The sequence below is a fragment of the Fulmarus glacialis genome, unplaced genomic scaffold (genome assembly GCF_000690835.1).
Source record: "Fulmarus glacialis isolate BGI_N327 unplaced genomic scaffold, ASM69083v1 scaffold18342, whole genome shotgun sequence".
Classification (NCBI taxonomy): Eukaryota; Metazoa; Chordata; class Aves; order Procellariiformes; family Procellariidae; genus Fulmarus; species Fulmarus glacialis.
In genome coordinates, this window is record NW_009196105.1 from 9,290 (window position 1) to 14,599 (window position 5,310).

Below are 5,310 nucleotides of genomic sequence, written 5' to 3' on the forward strand. Positions count from 1 at the left end.
ACCCAGCACCCGGAGCTGGAGACCTGATGGGAGAACCAGGAGAGCAGAACATCTCCTCTGGTTGGGGATGAACTGGCCCCTCCATCCTGCCCCGGCTTTCTCTGCTCCACCCAACGCAGCCCCCGGTTGGGAACAGCCGCCTCCTCCTCCTCCTCCTCCTCCAGCACAGCGGGCAGGGAAGGGGCACAGCCTGACCGACACTGCCCACCTCATCCAGGGAGCAAAGTCACCCTAAATACCCATGCTGTGCCCCCACCCCTATTTCCAGGGCTGGTATCCCCCCATTTGCCATGCCAGAAGGGGAGCACACAGCTACCCAGACCGCAGCGAGACACCGCACAGAGACCTGACAAAAGCTGAGACATGCCAGGCCAGGAGGGAAGACGGATCCACTGCGGATCAAATCATCCGCCATGAGAAACGCCGCTTGGGGCAGGAGGAGGGGGCCGGGGGGGGTCCTATTCCCATGGAAAGCACAGGGCTCTTTTTTCAGTTATACAAGATGAAACCACAGGGATATAAATGTCGCTGCCTCTTTGAGAGCATTAATGAAAATAAACCCATTTAATAGTTTGCAGATGCTGTTTCTGTAAACCTAAAAAAAGCAGGGAATAAATATTTCTTCACTAAATATCTATATGTATATATATATTTGAAAACATTCGCCCCTAATCTTAGGGCCCCTCCTTCGCCGTGCTCTTGGCAGCTTATCGCAGCTTGTCAGTCAATGCTGAAGCCTCACTGAGACGAGATACAAATTGCACCCATGGAGGGGTAGCAGGATGGAGGGATTATTGTAATCTAAGCTCCCTCTCACCCTTTCTATTTGTACATTTCAGTTACTTGTAACAAGATCCACTGTGGATTTTTTTTTTTCTTCTGCATGTCTGTGTTTTGGAAATTTTTGTAAGGTTTTTGTAAAAACAACTCTTGTGAAATAATGGAGGAATAAATATTTTACTGAGTAGAGACGTGTCCACGCATGCGACAGGGACGTGGCTCTTTCCTCACCAGCCACTGCGGTTTCCCCACCTGCCCTGGACAAACAGCACGGGCAGGGGACTGATTGCCCTGGGCAAGGGGACAAGAGCCATGATCCAGCCACCTTCACCTTGCGTGATGGTGGCATCTCGCAGCTTCTCCCCCAGACCTGGATTTCATCCCAGGCTCCCAAACAGCAAGTGATCCACGTGCCCCAGGAGAGGGGCAGGAGCAAGGGGGGAGCTTGTCGAGGTCCCACGGAGCTGGGATGGGGCAGAGGGACCACTCTCCCGCAGCAGAGCTGCTGGGCTTCCCTCTGGCTTGGGGACCCTTGAGCTGATGGAAACTCAAGGGGCACAGAAAACAGCCTAACGAAGGTCCCTGTGTAACAGTTAATTGCACGGCCTTGCCAGATCCATCTTACTTCATTTGGGGATAATGAGTGTGGGCTACTGAGGAGGGGGTGTCAGGGAAGAGGGCTCAGTTTGCTTTTCCCTTTTCCCTAGGAGTGGCAGAGCTTACAGGGTTTGCCCTGGTCAGCTTGCAAATTCCCCACAAAGCAGCAGCTCACGTTAATGCTGGCCCCAGTTCACACCCACGGCCTTGGGAGCAGCACCCACATTTCACCCCAGCAGCAAGGGAATGGGCTGAGATGGGATGGGGCCAGGAGCAGGCAGCAGAGCCCCTTGCTGCTAGGTTATCAGGTCACATCCAGCATCGTAAATGGGGGTGGAAACCTGTAAATACTAATTGGTGCTCCACAGACATCAGGAATGAGCATCTGTTACAGACGTCCTGTCCTCCTGGGGGGAGCGTTCATCAAGGGTCCCAGCAGAGACCACCAGAAAGTTATTGCACAGCCCTGGGAGCTGGAAACAGGCAACGTGGAGATCTGGACCTGCTCAGAGAATTGGAGGCATTGGAGAAATAAGGAGATTGTCTCCTACACCATCACTGCAGGCACATCCAGGCACTCAGACAGATACTGCTCTGTCAAGTGCACACTCAGTAAGGGCTGGGCAGCACAAGCACTGGGAGTCCAAATCAGCACCAAATCCAGCTCTTCCAGGCTCCATCCTCGCACCAAGGAGGGCACTAACCTGGTGAGCTGCAGGCTGAGCACTGACAGGGGACACGGGCAGAGAGCCAGGCTGAGGGGGTGAGAAGATGTGGGACCTGAAGGACAGCCCAGCCTCATGGGGGGCTCGGCAGAGCCTCAGTCGAGTGGATTTACTAGAAGCCAGGATCAGTAAGCGATGCTGTGAGCAGGCTGGCTCCTGGGGAGAGCCCCCAACCAGCCCGCAGCAGGGGAGCCGGGGAGGATGCACACAGGGACCAGAGCAGCACGTGCCTCCCTGGGGGTTTTCTCCTCCAGGTCTACAGAAATTGAGCTAAGAGGCAGTAAGGAGAAGAGTCAGATTCTGCGTGGACAACTAGCTAAAAGATAAGAAGCAAAAGTACGAATAAGCTCTCAGATTGCTTCCCAGGGAGCAAAGGCCCACAGGTGCAGAGCAGGCAGAGAGCACCCAAAAGCAGGGGGAAGCGGTGGCCAGGCAACGGCGATACCGAACAGTCTGGGGCAGCCAAAGCCAAAAAGAGCTCCAGGAGCTCACAGTGCTGAACTGTGAAGCAGCAGAGGTAACGCAGTGCCAAGAGGTGTGAAGGTGTGTCCAAGGGGAAACTGCCCAGCGCACACTCAGACAGAAAAGCAGCAGGTGAAGTGGCAGGAATTGCTAGGAAAGGATTAGAAAACAAGGCAGAAAGTGTCCTCACGGCTGTCGTAGAAACCCGCGGCACAACTGAAGCCTGAAATCCATTGTCCCAAGATATTGCGGAGGTCAAAGATATAAAGTGTATTCAGAGAAGGTTAGAAAGTTAATGGCAGGTGAGTCTGTGTCGGTGCAACATGGCAGAGATTCAACTGCCGGTGCAGAAAACTGCTGCTCCGCTGACTTCCAGGAGTGGGGAGGGCTGGGTGGAGAAGGGACACCCTGGGTTTGCCTTGTTTCTTTTACTTGCTTTAATCCGCTGGATTGCAGCAGACTCCTCTCAAGCCAGCTTGGTATTGCTTACAGGATGCCTGTGCCACCTCCTCCTCCCCAAGCCATCCCCAATCCCCGCTACACAGCCACAGGGACCGCAGCTCTCTCCCATGCACCCAGAGGAGCTCAGCTCCACGAGAGCCCACAGGATCAGCTCCCTCCCAGCAGCAACCCGTGTCCCCCATCACCAGTGGCCTTCGTGACACACGGACCCCGTGAGACTGCAAGGTTGAGGAAGGACCCCTACAGCAACACATTGCAGCTTTCCTCAGAGGGGAACAAAGCTCATCCCGTTTCATCCCAGCACTTCAGTGCAGCACCCAGTAGAAGGGGAGCAAGTCCCTGTGTGGGACATCACCCCAGGCCCACTAACTGCCTGAGCTTTCATGTCTTCCCCACCCTGTTTTCAGTTCTAGGAGAGGAAAACCAGGGGGTGACCACACAATGAAAGGCTTGAAAGGAGCATGAATCTTCCACAATGCAGCCACAGAGCTCCTTGTGCCATCCCGGGGGCAGTGGGCAACTCCATGGACAGACACAGAGATCTTATCTCAGCACCTGGAGCCGTGCTGGTGCCCAGAACCACGACTGGCCGCTGGGACTCAGGGCACCCCACACACGATTTACAGATCTGATCTGTGGGATGTGCAGCCCACAAAGCCATACCAGCCCACGCCAGCAGCCACAGTCCCACACACCAGCAGCTTAACCATCCCTATCGTACTGCTCTGCTACCGCTTTGTAACCACTTACTTATTAATTCAATAAGTGACTTGTAGATCATTAAGGTCATTTGTCCAACCTCCTGCCTAGCCCCAGGCAGAGAGTATCACCCAAGCAGCATCCTCATGTCCTCAGCACGTGGCCAATGCAGAGCATCCCTTTGGAGGGCATCCAGCCCCAAGTCAAAAGACCCTTGGAAGCGAAGAGCTTGCAGATCCCAGGGCAGATTCTTCCAGTGACTCATTACTGTTAACTGCTGGAAATATGTCACTTATTTCCTGCCTGAACTGTCCCAACTTCAGTTCAGCTCCCGGTAGAGCAGAAGGTCTCAACCCGTGGTCTGCTGGCTCCCAGGAGCTGATGGACTACTTCTGAGGGGGTCTGCAAACCGAGACAAGCATGGAGAGCGGCAGCTCACCTGGCAGGGTCTGCACTCCGCAGGGGAGGGAATGTACCAGGGGGAAGGCTGCCAATGAAGAGGAGCTCAAAGGCATTGTGCTACCTCTCCTCCTGTTCCAGCACGGGGGGATTTTTCCTCCTAGGAAGCAGTCTGTCATGGACACATCCATCACCAGAACCGATTTCTGCAGGAGAGCTGGTCTCCCTCCACACACCACAATTTCGGGGCGGGGGAAGGTTGCAAGAACATTATTTGCAAATAGCGTTTCCTTCCTAGAAGCAGTTGGTTTTCAACCAGCTGACTCCCAAAGGGCAAGTCTCGGCTGATGGGAGGACCTCCCTGTATCCCCTTTCCTTGTTTCTGACCCCCACAGCCCGACACTTGTGCATGGCTTTCTGACTGATGAAAAGTTGAAGTTTGCCCCTGCAATATTTTAATGAGAACAATTTTGTATTGTCATCAGCATCGGCTGCCACGGCAGCGAGACAAAACAGAGCTCACATTTTCCAGCTCGCAGGGATGCCAGCCTGGTTATCCCCATCCAGGATGAATTGTACAGACATCTAGCGGTTACAGCACCCTCCTCTCCCGCTACCCTTGCGCCGAGCCCTTCTCCCTCTGGTGGCAACGGGAAGGTCCGGAGACCTTCCAAGTCCTGCTGACACCACCTACGAGCTGCAGAAACATATGTACATATGACAGCAACATGTCCTCTCCCAGCAGCTGAGCACCTCCTGTCCCGGGGGATGCGATAGTCACCCCAAACTCTGTGCTCCATTTGGAAGGAGCATCTCCTCCCTGCAGCTGATATTTTGCTCACTGCTGCTTCTTTCCAAACCCCAAAAGGAAGCAACCTAAGGCAGCAGAGAAGCTTTCGGGAAGCTGGATGGTAGCTATCTGCTGGGGGTGTAATGCTCTGTAACAACTTGGGAAGGAGGGAGGAAGCAAAGGTTCCCTTTGTAGTGGGTGTTACAAAGCCAAGGAAGAGTTATCGCATGCAAGGAAGAATTATTGCATGCAGACGCGCAGCGTGGCCAGGAGTGAGGCAGAGCATCGCGTCTACCGGCTCCGGAGAGGCTGATGGGCGAGGGAGCAGACATGAGCCTCCTCCTCAACCCACTCCCCAAGGAATGGCACCCAGCATCCATCCATCCCTCCCTCCCT